At 36.6% G+C, this 19,588-nt stretch overlaps 1 protein-coding gene across 9 annotated transcripts in view; it reads right to left on the bottom strand.

The window, feature by feature from the left end:
* Window positions 1–19,588, bottom strand: part of LCLAT1 (lysocardiolipin acyltransferase 1) — a 236,819-nt gene that overhangs the window by 72,135 nt on the left and 145,096 nt on the right. The gene's annotated exons all lie outside the window — the stretch shown is intronic.

The following is a 19,588-nucleotide window of genomic DNA, read 5'->3' as shown; positions in this document are numbered from 1 at the left end:
TTCCTCACATGGATTTTGCAAGGAAGACTTCTACCAGAGGGCCAGAGCTCAGGAGACAGAAATACTTGGAAATTATTGTTGGACATTTGGGGAGAGATGCTGAAGTTTGGCAGCTAGGCTGAAGAAGGCTTCCAGATAGAACTTTTTGGTATTATTATAATTCTCATCTGTATCTTTAGGCTAGGAAGACTTAGGGACATTTGGAATTACTACAACACTTAAAGACTGGTCAATTATCTTTTAATCATTGGTCTTGGATAAAAATCAAATTGTTCTACTTCCAACAGAGTTCAACTATTTTTCTAAGAGGAGAGCTCTTAAAAAAAAAAGTTACCATAAACCAATGAGTTATTCATACTAAAGATATTGTTAGGAAAGAGGAAATTATAAATGATTCAAGTTTGCTTAACTTTTACAATGTTTAGTTTCTTCTTTCTCTTATATTACAAGTTCACCATCCTGTTGTCTTTGAAAAATCAAATTAGATAATAAGCCTATTTTTATAAATATAAAAACCTTATAATGTTACAAGAGGACTTCTCAGACTTCAGAACTTCAAAAGACTAATTTAATGCATCAAAGTCTATATCTTCAGATCTTAGGGTTTTAAATTCAGTAGAGCTCTTGTCTATTTAAAGTTTCCCTAGAGTGCTTTTCTATTTCTGAGAAATTTAACAATAACAAATAGTTACCAAAAATAATCCCTTTGAAATTACAGTAACCGCATGAGAAAGATGTTGCACCCCATAGTCTCAACATCATAAAAAAGCACTATCATGTTTAAATAACTACAAATTGCCTAGACATTCTATTAAAAAAAGAGAACACAAGATTCTTGAAATCTCAGAAAATGATCAAATATTAGAATTAAAAGAGATCTCGTAAGTCTTCTAGTTCTATCCTCTTCAGTAGTTCTCCCTAAGCTGGTCTCAAGGCAGAGAATGTTTCTAGAGGAAGGGGGTGTCCATTAGGATCAAGTGTTAGTGACAGAGCAAGAAAAGACAAGGTCTGGAATTTACCACAATGTAGACACTTGAGAGAGTGTTCGGGTTTAGTGGAATCTAAGAGGTAGAAAACTGATCACAAAAAGTTCTGAAGTCATTAGGGAATAAGTGTGCAGTGACAGTTCATCAACAGCTCTTCCAAGAAGCTTATATCTGAAGCAAAGACAGATGTAGTGTAGAAGCTTGGAGTAGGGGTGAATGGTGAAGGGGTTATAAAAAGTGTCCGTGTAGTTGCATAGTTTTTTTTTTTTTAGTCTTTTTTTTTTTTCCTTTTTAAAGACTAAAGACATTTGAACAACATTAAATGCTGACGATAAGTAACGATTGGTAAGTTAGAGCTTAAAGAGAAGAGAAGCAGGGGCAAGAGTGTTGAAGATGGGCAGCGGAGGCTTGAAATTGCTACTGCAGAGAATGGAATGGTTGACTAGGGAAACAGAAAAAATGGTCAGCCAGCACTGAAGTCAGCAACCGTACTGTGTTGAAGAGTGTCCCCCAATTTAATGTCTACTGGAACCCCAGAATGTGACTTTATATCTGCAAAGAACCTATTCCTAAATAATTAGTTAAGTCACAATGAGGTTATTGTGGATTATGGTGGGTATCATGAGTGGCATCCTTAAAAGTGGGGAGTCACAGGGCAGAAGGCCATATAAAGATGGAGGCCATATAAAGACTGGAGTCATGCTGCCATAAATCAAGGAATGCCAAAGACTGATAGCAACCAAGAAGAGGCAAGGAAGGACTCTTCCCCAAAGCCTTCAGAAGGAGCATGGCTCTGCTAATACCTTGATTTCAGGTTTCTAGGCTTACAGACTCTGAGAGAATAAATTCCTACCTTTTTTTTTTTTTTTTTTGAGATGGAGTCTTGCTCTGTTGCCCAGGCTGGAGTGCAGTGGCGTGATCTTGGCTCACTGCAAGCTCTGCCTCCCGGGTTGACGCCATTCCCCTGTCTCAGCCTCCCGAGTAACTGGGACTACAGGCACCCACCACCACGTCCGGCTAATTTTTTTGTATTTTTTTTTAGTGGAGACGGGTTTCACCGTGTTAGCCAGGATGGTCTCAATCTCCTGACCTCGTGATCCACCTGCCTCAGCCTTCCAAAGTGCTGGGATTACAGGCGTGAGCCACTGTGCCTGGCCATTCCTACTGTTTTAAGCAACCTAGTTTATGATAATTTGTTACGGCAGTCCTAGAAAACTAATACAGCAACCAAGAGTTTATTTTGGCAGTAATCTGCATGGTTTAGGGGATTTTCTCCAGCAGAGCTAAAAGCCAGTGCAGATAAAGAGAAGGCAAGCAGCAGGCAAGACCCAGGAATGCACTTCTGCTGACTGTGTGCCACCCAAGGGCAACAGGGCTAAGGTGTTCAAGATACTAGCAAGAGTTTGGTTTAAGCAATGGACCACAGAGTATAACTGAGAAGAGAGAAAAGCATGAACACAGAAGGATGATTATGGATAGGGAAAAAGCATAAGGGCATTAAGGGAAGAGAGATCTTAATGAGACTAAAAATAGCCTAGAGAGTGAGATGTTGCAATTTAATGTTTAACAGGTGGGGCAATTCCTGAAGACAAGATCCAAAGTATGAAGTAGTGTGAATAATGAGGAGATCATGGAACTGGCATGAGTTATCACACAGACGGTGAACTTACCTAAGAGGATGGCTAGACTAGGGAGGGAATGGAAGACTGAGCCAGGTGCTAAGTCTCCTCTCTCCAGTGAAACAAAGGCTGAGGCAGAGGATATAGTGAAGGGTTGACTGGTATCTGAGAGAGGTAAAGGTTGCTATATTTAGATGACAAAAGGCTCAAAAAATGTTTTCTGACTCAGGGTATTTTTTGTTTTTTAACTCCAGGATGGATAAATCAGAAGTAAATTAAGAACATTATATGGTAGTGAGATACGAGAGAATGAACAGCTCTTACTTGAGAGGGAAACAAGGAAGAGGTGTGGAGTCAGGAGACAGCTATGTTTGAATGAAAGCAGTAAGGCAGATAGCATGGTCAACACAGAGGTAGTTTGAAAAATGAGCCCATCATCCCGATGATCAAGATTATTTCTCATTTACCCCATATTTACAGAGACTGTAACTTGGCTACAGCATCACTCTGATATATAAAACCTTACCTCTACACATGTCCTTTAGGTAAGCCTAGAGGGTTTTTTTTTTTTTTTTTTTTTGAAATATAGTAATATTGGTTCCTTATCGTGGCAGCAAGTGGTTCTTCCACTGGCAAACTTTTCCAATCACCCAAATCACCAGCACCAAGGAACATTGTTGGAAGGATCACTGATGCTTTATGATGTGCTTGAGACATCACTGAAGAGCATAAAACTTTTATAATATATTAGAGTCTAGAATATAGCCAGTTTTTATGGATTCTAATTATTACAGAGGCCTGATGGCCCTGAAGAAGATAAAAGTTGGACTAACTGCCATCATAGAACATTTTTTTCTAAGGTGCATCAGTATCTACAACTAAATTCTGCTACTTAGAAAGCACTGTCTAATTATACACAGAAAATAAACTAGAAAGAATTACAGCAAGAGAACCTTCCAGGATACTGTCAGAGTGTGGCCATATACCATCAAGCTCTATACCACACAAAGTAGTGATATTCTTTAACCCTCTTCAAGACTGTGACATCTGTACCTACCATATACATTATATCTTGAATGAATTCATTAAAGTCAACAAGAAGCCTTCCTTAGTATTAAAGCCTTTCTAGATGTGATTCAGCCAGCCAGAACAGTTAATAACAAGAACAACTGCAACAACAAGAAAGCTATTTTTGGCTAGATGCACTGAGTGCGGGTAAAAAAAGGAAGCAAGAACAGGGTAGTCAACAGGCTAACAGGGTAGAGAAGAGAGGTTCATGCATGCAACTACAACACACCCTGAGGAATCTTAATAGAAGTATAGTTAAACTGCTCTATGGATTCAGAAAAAGAAAAGACATGTTTGGCTGACAGGATTCGAGAAAGTTTGACGGAGGAGACAGTCCCAAATAGAAATAAAAACAAACACCGCATGTTCTCACTCATAAGTGGGAGTTGAACAATGAGAACACATGGACACAGGGAGGGGAACAACACACAGGAGGGCCTGCTGAGAGGTGGGGGGGCTAGGGGAGGTAACTTAGAGGAAGGGTAAACAGGTGCAGCAAACCACCTTGGCATACATATCCCTATCTAACAAACCTGCACATTCTGCACATGTATCCCGGAACTTAAAGTAAAAGGAAAGAAAAGAGCCCTTCCCTTATCTTCTTGTTTATTTCAAACATCCCCACCTAATTCAACAGGAAAAAAACCAAACCAAAGCAAATCTAAAATCCTGAGTGGCTACACAAACACCACCTATAATATACATACCAATAATTAGGAGCCTGAAAAATCCAATGGGTAGAAATTTAACAGTATTGGTAGAGACTGCCACAAAAATGATGGCAGCTCACTCGTCAAGATTCATTTTCTTCTTTTCTCTCCATGTGCTATCACTTGATATAATACACTGGCCAAATTCGGACAATTTCAGCAGATGGACCTGGAAGCTAAGGGTTGTATCTTTTCCAACCACCCTTCCCCAAGGTGAGAGTATAATGTTTCAGCATTATCTTGCCAGACAGAAACTGCATTGGGGGTTGTGGCGGGAAATCTGTTTACAAGTAGATGGACTAAAATACTGAAACAGAAAAAAAAAAAAAAAAAAAAAATCAAGTATGTGTTTTTTAGGCCTTGGGTAAGGACAATGGCAGCCAGAGGACAACACTGCTATTGTGGTGATGTAGAACACTATTTTTGGATGGTACTTTAATGAAACAATGAAACCCATGATCTTGAAGTTTACAGAAATGAAATTTGAGTTATAATTGCTATCTATCTCTATTCCCAAGACAGCAGAAGAGGCATTAGATGCATCTGAGAAACTTCTGGTTTAGCTTGTCAAATTGCAAATTAAGATCTAAATACTGAGTTTTATTTTAACAATAAGCCATACTATCATCCTTTTGATTAATACCCAATAGCTAGTCATATCTGTTGGCTAATTTAGCTTATCTTAAACTTGTGTACCAACACTTTAAATAAAAACACTTTAGATAAAGAGCTAATTAGAGTATAAAATGAAATGAACTGGTTTATAGTGCAGAAAAAAATGGTCAGCAGAATACAAATATCTGAATTATTAAAAGTTGTGAAGTCATAAAAGAGGATGATCTTTATAAAAGAACAGCAATCTGCTTCAATTTATGTAAATGTTACAAGCTATTAGCCAATGGAACTTAAGGCTGCATAAAAGGTGAGAATTCTCAGGCATATTCCATCATACTCTGTGACATCTAACATTCCCATTTTCTGTAATTGCTGCCTCTTTGATGTTTTCATCCTGAATTTTCCTCTCCTAGCCAAACCTTGTAGGTCCGATAGAATATGATGTTGCACTTGGTATACAAAGTTCCTTCAACACAGCACAGTGAGTCAGTGAGTGAGAAATAAACTAAAATAAAATTTTAAAGTAAGGCTACGAGGATGAAATTTTTAAAAGGAATCTGGGCTTATGATACATTATGGCATTTACATCCAAACTATTAGAAAAGTTGCTGTAAAAGCTACATAATAAGCAAAGTTGGACAACAGAGATTGTGCTTGGCATAAGCTCCTTACAGCTAGGAGAGTGCAAATAAGCCAAATACAAAATATCCTGAGCCACCAAGTTAGGATAATCACCTACAAATACAATATATTTCACTGCCATTGTAGAGGAGTTAGATATCCTCATAAAATAATGTTCTTCAAGGTGGTGCCTGTGGGTTATTAGCCTCGTAAAGAATTCTGACAAACATATTCCTATAGAAGTTCACTGATCTCATATACAATTTGATTGTAGTATATGTTACATTCATTAATATACTCATTTAATACTTATTGAACAATTTAGCACCATTGCCCTGGGTGGGGGGTGGGGCAGGGGCAGGGGTGAGGAGAGGGGGAAAGGAGAAACAGAGACTGACTGATTCAATGCTTTTACTGTGGTTTTGGAAGCTCCTTGACCCAAAGGAGCTTACACTCTAGTAAAGAGGAAAAAATATATTTTCTAATTACATGATTATTCTTGCTTTTTAGTATTTTTAAATGACAACTGTACCTATTTACGAGGTAGTGTGCTATTTTAAGATATGTATGCAATGTGTAATGATGAGATCAGTAACTGGCATATCCATTACCTCAAACACTTACTACCTGTGTTGAGAACACTGAAAATCTGTTCTTTTGGCTATTTACAAGTATATAATCAATTATTGTTAATATAGTCACCCCACAGTGTTATAGAACACTAGAATTTATTCTTCTTATCTAGCTGCGCTGTTGTATCCACTAACCAACCTTTGGCTACTTCCCTTCACTTTTCCAGCCTCTAGTAACCACTATTCTACTCTCTACTCCTATGAGATCAACTTTTAAAGCTTCCATATATGAGACGATGCAGAATTTATCTTTCTGTGCCTGATTTATTTTACCCAACATTATGTGCTCCAGGCTCATCCATGTTGCTGGGAATGATGAGATTTCATTCTTTTTTATGGCTGAATAGAATGCCATTGTATATATTTACACATCACATTGTCTTTATGCATTCATCTGATTATGAACACTTCGGTGGATTGTATACCCTGGCTATTATGAATAGGGCTGCAATAAACATGGGAGTGCAGATGTCTCTTCAACATACTATTTTTCTAATCACCCAGAAACTGTATGAGTCTTAAGATGGGTTCAACTGTTGTAGAAGACTGGAGGGGGACTGATAGGACTTCCAGCTGAAGAGATCAAGAAATGATCTTCCTGAGATAGGCATAAAGGAACAAGGGTATCTGATCAAAAGCAGAAGAGATGGGAGTACTGCAGGTGGTGGGAAAGAGTGAGCCACTGTGAGGCATGTGAAGTCACCACTTTGGATGGAACTTAAGGAGAGGCAAGAGCCCAGATTGGCTCTGTAGCCCAAGGTTTGAGAGCTTAGCAATGCTCTTACTTGGTTTTAGTCAGCTTCCTTTTCTCATTTACCACAACAACTATTCCAAACTCTTATTAATCACCTCCATCCCCTTGTACCCCACCATCATCAGATTACCTAACCTTTGATCTGACAGAGAGCACAGGACCTTCCTGCAAAGCATCCCTCACTTTCTCACCACGTACTCCCAACCATAAGATACTATTTTGGGATAACTATGATGACGCTAAAGCCAACAGGTCTTCTTTTATCTTAGAACAAGTAGTAAACTGCTTAGGAAGATAATAAACTCTCTTAGAATACTACGAAGGGAACAATTTACTCACCAGGCTTGGAGTATTTATAAAGTCAAACAAAAATATATATTCATGCTGAACCTTGCCTCCTGCCTTACAAAATGAGGAGTCCCTCTTAACCTGATTTCTGTTCCTGTCCTCTCCTGATTTCTCAGAAACCTGCTCCATTGTTAATCCTTTCACGTTCAGCTGTTCTTCTACATAATCTTCTCAGCATTTAAAAATGCTAAACTCTCTTATTCATCCTGATGCAGCTTTCCCTTTCTGTTGTCTATGCCCCAGCCCTCTCCCCTTCATCAGGAAACTCCCTGTAGCAGTCATCTAAACTAGCTATCTCCACTTACATCACTCTTCACTTACATCTGGTTCCTGTTGCCTCCATTCTTGTAAAACTATCCTCTCTCTAAGGTCACCAAATACATTATAGTTGCTGCACCCAAAGGACACTTCTCAGATTTTATGTTCAAAGATGTTACTAGTACCTAAAATCCAGATAAACCGCTGATATCTTATAGAGCATACATCCATTACAGCCTGTGGATATCTAACCTTGCAAATAGGCCAACTACGCTGGAAAAGTTTGATTCAGATCAAATTGATATTTGCAAGTATAAAATTATGACCATTTACAGCCATACACAGAAAAGACAAGATTTATTTGTTTAAGTCTCAAAACCATTAGTAAAGACATAAGACATTTCTCCAGAGTTTCTTTCCTAGGAAACATCTTTGTAATTGGGATGAATCATAGTCTTTTTCCTACTATATGCCATCATATAGTCTGTAAATACCTCACTCATGGATCAAAGGAAATGTAAAAAACATGAGGTATAATTACTTTTACTGAGTCTCTTTTAACTGAATATAATTCATGCAGAAGTCTCAAAATAAGACACTATTTTGGGATAACTATCATGATGCTAAAGCCTTATTCTAAAGGTCTTATTTTATCTTAGAACAAGTAGTAAACTGCTTAGGAAGATAATAAACTGTCTTAGAATCCTAAGAAGAGAACAATGTACTCACCAGGTTTGGAGTATTTATAAAGTCATAAATACTAGAACTTTCACAGTTCCCACTCTTTCCTATATAGTTTGTTAGAAGTGAGACTTCATGACAATTAAGACTACTTCTCTAACTTAGTTCTTGCCACACAAAAAGGCTGGTCTCCACTGCTGAGTATCTAACCCTGACTATACTCTCCCAATTTCTTTACCAGTTCAAATCCTGCCATTCCTCCAGATCGAATTCCAAGTCCTATTCCCTAAATTCTCTTAATCTGCCAGCCACAACTCTTTTCTACTCTGCACTTGTATGCTGTTTCTGTGACACTAGATCACATACTAACCTCCCAAATTTATGCATAAAGATGTGTTCATTATGCATTTTTATTCTGATACTGTCACTAGTATGCCTTGATCACGTGATATTAACTACAACACATAGGACTTACCTAAGATTCAGATCATATGCATTTACAACAAAGACATTTTCTTAAAAATACTTAAATATAAACACCTTTTGTGTATACAACTTTAAAGATAGTATGTACAGGGCAAGCTTTTTGTAGTATGTTTCTCCTTTGCCTAAACTCTATTCATCTATCAAGTCTAAACAAAAGTCACAGTATTTCCTGTCAAGTCTTTCTTAATTTCAGTTCTTACTAATGTCCATCCCTAAAGTTTTAAAATAAAAGCCTTCGTTAAAACTAATCTAGGCATATAAGAGTGGCTACTGTCTCCTTGAATTACAAAAGGAACAGGCCAGGAGCCATGGCAACAGAGACCCTTTCTAATGAATTTAATAAGTAAAAAATAAGTATGAATGAATAATAGAACCAACATGGTAAAGATGCTTTTTACTGATCCAAAAGGTTATTAATAATTTCCATAACTAAAATTAATTGGTAAACTATTTGGTAACTTCTTTTGGATTTAACATTATGAACTTGTGGTCATTAAGACACCATTCTGAATGAAAACAAGTAAATCTTATGAGCTAGAAAAAAAGTGTTCAATTCTTTTTAGGCACCATGGATTATAGATTATGAGTAATTTCCATGTACTCACATAAGGAACAGTATGAAGTTCCTCTCCTGAAACACATGGTCGAGTTGGTAGATCTTCTATAATAATGACATCTAAGATCTGTCCACAAAAATAGGAATGTTTGTTTTTTAGCTTTGAGAGGTGCTAGTTAACTGAACATAGATCTGCTGCCAATGAGTGATAACTGTGCCTAGAAAAGGCATTGACTAACACTTCTTCTACTGTAAGTTAGCTCATTACCATTGTAAGTCACCAAGAACTTAATGAAATGAGAAAATTACAGGAAAGACCATTTTGCCTTGACTTCTAAAGAGATCGGTGCTAAGGCTCAATGTTTGACTAGGAGGAGCAGCTTTCCTTAGCTTGGATAATATGCTTTCCCTTCAAGTCCTATGCACATACATACGTTATTACCTGACTTTGGCACGCTGGGCCACATTTCACTTATTTATCTTCTGCTAAAGGCCATTTAAAATTCTATGATGAAACAAGGAAGATATAAGTCATAAATAAACTATGAATATACAATAGGATTTTAAAACTTTGGTACTGCAGTCTCACAAGTTATCAGAATTTTCACATGAGGAACCCCAAATTACTTTCAGCCTACATTTATACAATGCAAAATTAATCCAAAGCATTCTAAGTTTTTGGAGAGGAAATCTGTCACTTCAAAGAAAGTGGTTGTGAATGTAGAGATAAGACAAACAACTATCAACATAAATTTCTCACATTTAAGGTCTAAGAAATTGTGTGGCAGCCTCACACTTTCAAAGGCTAAGTGTTTAAAAGTTTACAAATACCCATGTAGTGTATGTAGACTATTTAAAAATGTTATATATGGTAAATAATAAGGAATCACAGACAGATGTTTACTTAACAATACTCAGATATTTCTTAGTGAAAAATATTTTGGTCATCAAAATCAGGCAGGTAGCATGAACAACAGAGGTAACTGCCATGGTCAAAGACAAGAAGAAGAATAGCACAAATATGAAGCTTGCTGTCAAGAGAGTAAAGACAGTAATCTTTTTCCCAAGGAAAAATATTAAAATGAAAAGATGCAACACATTGTAGATTACTGTCTGTTAGCGTATTATAACCAAATGAGACTATCACTGGAAAAGGTACTTCATAAAACAAAAATTGAGAAACAAATGTAAATCAGTGGTTTCTTTTTAATTTCCTTTTCAAGTACCATTTCCTATGAAAAAGAGATGAGTGAACCACAGTGAAATTATGTGGATTAAGTTATTAATTATCACAAAATACAACACTTAAAAATATGCATTTTGTGTACATATGCACTTCTGATAGATTCTCTACGTCAGTAATCTTACCAAGTAGGATCATCCTTGGAATTTACCCCATGTGGCCAAATGCAATACTCTTGTGTGGAGGGAGTGAAAGTCACTGAGAACACTTAAGCTTTACTCTTCTACGTAACTTCACTAGGGAAAGTTTGATGATTTAGAAGTTACTGACATTCTTTCAATGTCTTACACTTTATGCAGTGCAGAGTAGCCAACGCAGGATAAATGAACCTGGACTAGTTTTGCTCAGCCCAGATTCTATGACAAGGTGAGTTTGCATGCTTTTTAGCAGTCAGATATGTATAGGGAGCCTATGTGGCAAAATATATATAATAATATATTGTTACATGATATATTAATTTTATATAACATAAAAATATAATCTATGCAAAATAAAATGGAAAAAACTACTTTCATTTAGAGAGCTGTGCAAATAACTTTCAACATTAATAAGTAAATAATTTCTGCATTTAGTTTCATATTTTTTACAAGTGAGGTATATGAATTTGGTTTTGCATGTGTACACACATATACACGCCAGCAAGTGAGTACTGTTTTAATATTGCTTTGCAATACTCAACACAAATATCAATTATGAAAAAATGCAAAAAAAAGGTTCTAATAATTGGAAAAATGCAGACAGAATATTTTGAATAAGGAAGAAAAAATCGATAAAGCTAAAAGAAAAGGCATAGACTTTAAAAATAATGAAATGGACATATGTCAACAACAAAGAAGAAACAAGGTAAACCTTTTTTGGACAAACCCAAAAAAGAAGCACATACATTCACAATGAAACTGCATACTGTATAAAACCAAAAGGCAGGCATAAGCTCCTGTTAAGATGAATTTCTGGATTCAAAGGTCCACGGGGTTTAGACTCAGGTCAAAATCTCACCTTGGCTGAGAATTTTGCTTTTCATATGAACAGGAAGCTAAAGTATATTGTTACATACATTTTGCATATTCACTGAAACTCTCTTCTCTGTTTTACTGGAAATGAGATTCTAAGTACATAAACATGTAGTGCCCATCTGCCACACAGTGAGTAAACAGCATTGTGATGACACAGCTACTCACACCTTCTGTAGTTGTTTTCTATCTCTCACTTTTGCCCTCTAATGGGAAACCGACAAAATTATTTCAATGTATGTAACAATATTCTTTATGGTCAGTGTACAGTCTACAGAAAGTCATCACTCAAAGGCAATTCCACAAATTTTACTCACAAAAGCTGCTTCCAAAATTCTGAATTTTGAAATAAACACATTTTGTAAAGGTCACAGTTATCAGCATTTTTCACTGTGTCATTCTTAAAAAATATATTAAACATTATACAGGGCACCAATATTTAGGCACAGACATGCCTTATGAATGAGTAAAATACAACTGTATATAATTTTCACTCATCTATGAAAATGATAATCTAATAAAGAACATATATTTTAAAAATTTTTTATTAATGGTGCCATAAGACACGCAATAATTATAACCCAGACCTACGTTTCACAATAGTAGGCATTTTTATAGCTGGCTGGTGGTAAAGAAATAGTATATAATAAACCCAGGGCAAAATTTTTCTCCTACTGAAGTCAAGTGGTACAGAGAAACACAAGGTTGCAATAACTATCTGTTTAACACCATATTAGAATCTGAAACTCATTGAGATACAAATAAAGGAAACATTTAATTAAGAACCACATTTCCATACTGAATTTTACATGATCACATGCCAAGACCTTATTCATTTAAGTTACAAATAACGTTTTTCTGTAATTCTCTTCTAATAGTATACATAATCTAGAAAAAAAAGTACCCTTTTATCCTTCAGCAGTTAAAAAAAGAAGAGAGTGTCTTAAGATAGTTATTATCTGCTGTGCATCTACCTCAGGTGGCCCTCTGGCACTGCCATAAATCTCATCTCTGTTGCAATGAAAGGACTCCATATAAATTAAAATCTGTAAGTGTCTGATCACTAGACTGAAGGGGGTAGGAAGAATTGCTAATCAGATGTGCATATGTGTGTATGAGAGAGATGCTAAAATTAGGTCATCTTTAAGAATTTGTACCAAACTATAAATTTATTGGGTACCTATAATATTCCTGGCATGGTATTAGGGACCTCAGATATAAAAACAAATACGGCACAGTACCTCTATCCTAAAGGAGCTCAAGTCCAATGAGAGAGATGGACTAAAAAAAAAAAAAAAGCCACTAAAAAACTACTGGTTATTAACAGAAATGTATAGATTATGATGAGAGTAAGAAGAGGGAACTCCAATAACCTGGAGAGGTCAGAAAATTGTTTGAAGTGGAAAAGACACTTAAGCTGTCTGGAGGAACCAATGGGAGCTAGCCAGATGAATAGCAACAGTTTGGGGAGAAGAAATAGCATGAGTAAAGTGTATCCCACATGACTGGAGTGAAGAGAGGGCATGAAGTCATAGCAGTAAACAAGACCAGAAGAGCCACACAGACCAGGACCTGAGCTTTCAGCAATGGTCCACTTACTATGTGCAAACATTGCAGAGGATACGAAAAACACATACTCCTCACTGTTTTCTAAGGACATGCTGGCAGATCTCAGTTTGGAGGCAGGCCTTCAATTCATGTGTGAAATCTCAGTAAGCTCTGTAATTTCCCTCAGTCCAACTCCTAGATCCACTTACTACTATCGCCCTTGACTCTGCAGCGCTTTATGACACAAAGTATCTGTAGAACAGATGCCTTACAAAGAATAATCAAACTCAGTGTGAACTAATTGTCATCCAATCCTCAGTGAGTGAAATACTTTTCATGCAGAATCATTTGAAGGACATGCAGTCTATCTATACCTTTAGAGTTGAGACATTCTAAATCCATATAGAGTCTCAGTGTTTTGAGCTTTTGTGAGACTGCTCTTTCTCATGTAATGGAATGTGTTTATTCCATTAGCCAACATGGACAACCATGATAAGTCTATGTGGAGTAGTCCTAAAAATTTCATTATATTTCCCATAAAGATGCTGTTCAGGATCTTGGTCATGAAATGTACAATGTGCTCTTTGTGAAGAGCCATGGGAGATATTCCAAGTTTTTCAAAAATGCTTCTTTTAATCATCTGGCTTGCTTTGACCTTATACACATGGTCAATGATACTTCAGTTTCCTTGTATAAAAGGTACAGAAAGCTCAGGGCCAATGTTTGGACTCATATTATACAGGAATGTAGAAACTTATAACATGTTTTGTATAGTAACCTCACATCTAGTTTTTAAAAAATTTACCCCTATTATCCCTCACCTTGATTTATTCTCTTACTTTTGGTGCTGCTGTTATTATTATTATTATTATTCTTAATTTTTTTTTTTTTGAGACAGAGTCTTGGCTCTGTCACCCAGGCTGGAGTATAGTGGTGCAATCTCAGTTCACTGCAACCTCCGCCTCCCAAATTCAAGCAATTCCCATGCCTCAGCCTCCTGAAGATCTGGGGTTAAGAGGTATGTGCCACAATGCTTGGCTAATTTTTGTATTTTAAGTAGAGATGGGGTTTCGCCATCTTGACCAGGCTGGGGCACTGCTATTATTATATGATACATATTTATGTTAGCCATTTTAAATCTTTATTGGAACACAGGGTATACAATTACATTGACCAATTAGTTGATTGGCTCAAAAAATTTGAAGGGTATCTGTTATATGCCAGGCCCTGTGCTAAAGGCTTGAGAAAAAAACAGTCAATGAGATAAACAACTAAACAAGTGATACTACAGTAAAAAAAATTTACACATCGCTAGTAGGAAAAGCATTCATACAGGGAATATAAAGCAAGGCACCCAACCAAGCCAAACAAAATCAGGAAGTTGTCCTGGATGACCTGTTATCTAAGGTGACATCTACAGGTTGAGGAAGAGGATACTGTGGGGAAGGCTCAGCATACTGTGCACTCTGGGAAAGAAGTGTGGTTCAATAAGGCTAGAACAAATGGTACAACTAGGGAGACAGGAGATATGGCCAGAGAGGTAGGTCATAGAAGGCCTGGGTAAATCATCTTAGAGTAGATTTAACCTTGGAATTCTGTGAGACCTGACTCCAGTGCCTGGACACCTACCTCAGTGTGCTGCCACCCTCATTTAGAAAAAGGCTTGACTCTGGCTACAAAGTGGAGAAAGGACTGGTTAAGTCAAGACCAGAGCTAGAAAGACCAGCTGAGCAGCTGTATGATAATTCAGAGAACATACAATGAAGGCCCAGACCAGTATGGCATTGCGAATGAAAAGAATTAATTTGAGAGATCCTTAAGGGGTAGAACCAAAAGGCCTTGTTTGGGATTTCACAGCATGTGAAAAGCCGAGGGGGGTAAGCCAAGAATGACTCCCAGGTTTCTGGCTTGTGCAACAGGGTCAATGCCTTTAATTTCTTCTTTATTAATTTTCCAATTTTTTAACAGTAAGTACGTTCTGTTTTTACAATTAAAAAACTATTATCTATTTTTAATAAAAAATGAACCAGTGTTGAGAAAATCAAGTCATCAAGCTATTTCTGCAATTTGATGGCAAAAAGAAAGAAAATGATTGAACCACAATTTTGTTTTCCCTCTTTCCACCCAGGTTCTGCCAGAGAATGGAACCACAATTTGAAAGGACAGATAGTTTGAATGTCATGTTTTGTGTTGTTTTTTTAAAGATTAGAGAAATGGAGGAGGAAATGGTAAAGGCAGAAATTAGAAAAATAAAAGAGGCTTACAAAAAGAAAATCCTTTATATATACATTTTCATTTAAACAGAACTCACAGTAGAGCCAAGGATATCAAGCAGAAATCTTGGAAATAGAAAACAAAAAATCTACAAAGAATAATTTTTTTTTTTTTTTTTTGCATTTGAAAAACTGTAAGCTTATTATAGAGTGGAAAGAACATGAGCACTGGAATCAAAAAGACTTGAGTTTAAAGTTCCTCTGCTCAGCAGCAGTATGACCCTGCGAAAGTTGCTAAACGGAGCCAGGCTCCACAGGTGCAGCACAGGGCAAACTACCACCTAGCTTAGGTAGGAGAATTAGGGGATACGTATGAGTGGTGAAAGAAGTAGCTATGAGTCTAGGTCCCCATCACCAGATTGATTCAATAGGTCTGAGCTTGGACCTCAGTATCTGTATTTTTAAAAAGCTCTATGGTTGATTCTACTGCATGGGCAAGGTAAAGAAACATGCACAACTCAATACCTGACACATCGTAAGAACTTGGTAAGTGTTAGATGGTTGTTTTTAAGTACATAGATAGGCTTCTATTCTTTTTCATTAAGCCTATCATGACTTTTTTCACTAAACGCAACAACAAGATCTGTCCTAAATGAGCAGCTCAGATTTTTCGCTGGAGGGAAAGGGGGGGTGAAATGGGCAGTGACTAAAAGGAACAAAGAAAACAATATGAATTCCCTTTATGGTCTAAAGCAATACCATGGCATTTGAAAATTCAACATGAAGAGACATCAAAGGTCTCTGACATGCAGTCATGTATGCTTCTCCTGAGGCAAATTTGAAGAATTTCTGCTTCATGACGTGCAGGTCACCAGGCCACTTAGGTGATCTGGGTGCTTATCCACTGATCAGTGTACAAATTTCATTTAGGTTTTGTTGCACTCTATCATGTTCCTTGTAAAATGGTCTCAAAAGCTACTAATCTACAAAAATATTTCTAAAACTGAGGAAATGGAAATTGTCTCAGAAAATATTCTAGCAAATGTCAAAAGTCTACTGTACAACCACATCTTATTTAACATAACGGAAAGGTCTTATCCAATTTCATAGTTTCCAGCAATAAAAGGCTGTATGAAAAGGTCAGAGTGCATGATATATAATGCACCCAATATTTCAATAATTTGTCTTTCTTCCTTGCCTCCTAAAACATGCTGGCTGTTCAAAAGAGTAATTGAAATGCCACCCTGGGAGAGGCTTGCTGACTATTATAAATGCAATGTGCACCACAGAGAGGGGTTTCTGTTGGTCACCTTTAGTCCTCCACTGTAGGCCATAGACAGACTGGATTGTTAGCTCTAAGCACTAAGCAAAAATCTAAGAAATTAAAATAGTCTAACAATGCTACTGAAGACTACGCTGTCTATGATTGGTATACTGCTTTTATTTCCTAGGTAGCCATCAACTTTCTCAGAGCACATGAGAACTAATGTAGACAAACATCAAGAGTCCCACAAACAGGACTATTAGACACTAATTATGTAATCTGCATGTTAAGTCAGCAATTCTCTCTCCCTGAATACAAACTGAAGAATTTGGTTCAGCTGTGCTGATCCAAATTACCTAGTGGGAATTTAATTTTTATTTTGTGGTTAACCCTGTATTCCCCTAGAGTAATAGTGGAAAGATTACATCCTTCATTCCTTTATATTTAGAATTTAAGCATATGAGCTAAGTATGGATTGAAATATAAACTGCTTTCTTTGAATTCAAAAACAAGTATTTCAAACCTAAAACTCAAATAAATCTATATGATGATCTCAAGTTTTAATGAGCTTAAAGATCAGAAAGCCAGGCTGGGCCCCTTTCTGAGTCTTAGATTCCCATTCAAAAAGGGAACTCTGGACTAGATGACCTCTAAGATCCTCCTCACCTCTGATCACTAATGAAACTTCTTCTCTTTTTATTCACTTAAACCCCCAAGAAATGAGAGTTGCCCTCAACTCCCCACCTGATGCCTCCTTAGCCTCTGCCTGCTCTGCTCCCCCGTTATCTCAGGCAGCATCACAACCACCTGCCTGGTGACTACCATCTCTCCCTGTTCTGGCCATTTAGCTTCTTTTTAAATTCTTTTCCCATTAAACTCTCTCTTAAAGAAAATATTCCAGCTCACTAGTGTTAGAAAGGTGCTTAATGATCTGGAGATTTTGTTAACTAAAATCATACTATAAATACAAGCAGCAACTAGTTACAGTAGAAAGAACATGAGCTGAGTTAGACAAACTGTATTCCAATAATTTTGATGAGGTTCTTTACCTCATTTCTGCTTCAGTTTTGCACAATGAGATAAATATTTATAATGGTAACTACCACGTACAGTTGTTGTGAAGATGAATTGATCATGGGCATATAAAACACACAGCATAATGCTAGGTACCTAGTAAATGCTCAGTTAATGTTAGCTGCTATACTATTATAGTTATTCTCATCATATTTTTTATTTTTATTATTATAGTATACAAGTCCCATTCTATGTTTCCAACAAATAAAATCATCTAACTGTTGTTTTCTAACTGAAACAAATGGAATCATCTATGTTTCTTTTTACTGATATAGGAGGAATGTTGGGGAGACCAGCTGCCACAACTGGAAGGAAAAATTACATACTGTGGTTGCTGACTAGTGCTTGGAGTGAGGACTAATAGACATTCACCAAAGTTATAAATCAGTTTGCTACTAAAATATTTTCCAGATTTCAAAACAGAGCTCTATAGATTGTTCTATGATGTCAGAAATACCTTTAAAGAAATCATTAAATACTGTAAAATAGAAAAACATTGTTGAATGAGAAGGGTGAGTCTAAGTTACATGCCACAGTAAATGGTATCAAATCCAAAAAAAAAAAAAAAAAAAAAAGCATTACTACTTGAATGTCTTCATGCCTCTCCACCCTACTCCACAGGCATGAAGAATTGTATTCTCCATGAACTTCTATGGGTAGATGGGCACTCACTAATCACATCCAATAGGAATGTCAAGCCCACAAGTCCATGTCATATTAGTTGTAATCACAGAATTTCAAAAGCAAACCAAACTAATATGGATAACATTTTTGGTTTACCATAGCATGTGATTTTGAATTGATTGTGAACCTTTCTTTAAATCATGGGTGGTTGGTTATAAATATGCTTCATCTTGGCAGGTTATACTTTTTATCTTAAAGCATATTAAATCCTAAAAGAATAATAGTGATGCCATTTAGGGAAAGAAGAACTTCATACCTTTTCTTACATAATGGTTCAAGACTTTTCATGTTATACACAGCAGTTTTATGAAAATGTATCAGTTACCAGATGAAGGTGGTAATTTGTCATAGAGATCACCATTACAGAATATGCTTACTGGAAATCAGAGTGAAGAGCAGAAATGTGCAAACACAGTTCTTCTGTTAGCTGACTGTGGGCTTTGAATTGTTATAAAATTAACACTTCAGTATGTTTCCAAATAGTTACTTCACATGTGTGTTATTTGTATGTACAAATGTGTATAAATATATAAACTTGCAAATATGCAGAACTATAATTAAAAAGTACAATTGGTTTTCATTTACATCAAAACTTAAGCATTTAAATGGGCGTGACATCATCAACGGAATCACTTTCTGCTCATATATGCCCCTGAATAGACGTAGTTTGAAAGAAGTGTGATATGAGTCACAAATAAGGAAGCAGAAGAAGGAGGTTCTATCCCTGACTCAAGTAACCTGTGAAAATGTACTTACCACACTGGATGCCAGTTCAACTTAACTATAAAATAGTAGAGGTAGTGGCACTTCCCTTCCTACCAACCAGTTACTTGGTGGACTGAGTGAAATAATTAAAGTAAAATTATTTTTCAGATTGTTATATTTCTCTATAGCTTAAAATAGTAAGAGAATGATATATTCTCAAACCCTAAGAGCCGAACATATGGTTAGTTTAAATGATAAGATTTTTCTCTTTTTTTTTCTTTTGCTTTTCATGAGTACTAGAGGAATGGATTAAGTGATAAGATACTCTTAAGACACTTTTGGCCGGGCGCAGTGGCTCATGCCTGTAATCCCAGCACTTTGGGAGGCCAAGGCTGGTGAATCACAAGGTCAGGAGATTGACACCATCCTGGTTAACATGGTGAAACCCTGTCTCTACCAAAAATACAAAAAATTAGCTGGGCGTGGTGGCGGGCACCTGTAGTCCCAGCTACT

This window comes from Piliocolobus tephrosceles, chromosome 15, assembly GCF_002776525.5.
Source record: "Piliocolobus tephrosceles isolate RC106 chromosome 15, ASM277652v3, whole genome shotgun sequence".
Taxonomy (NCBI): domain Eukaryota; kingdom Metazoa; phylum Chordata; class Mammalia; order Primates; family Cercopithecidae; genus Piliocolobus; species Piliocolobus tephrosceles.
The sequence above is the reverse complement of the archived record's forward strand: the minus strand, read 5'-3'. Positions and strand labels throughout refer to the sequence as shown.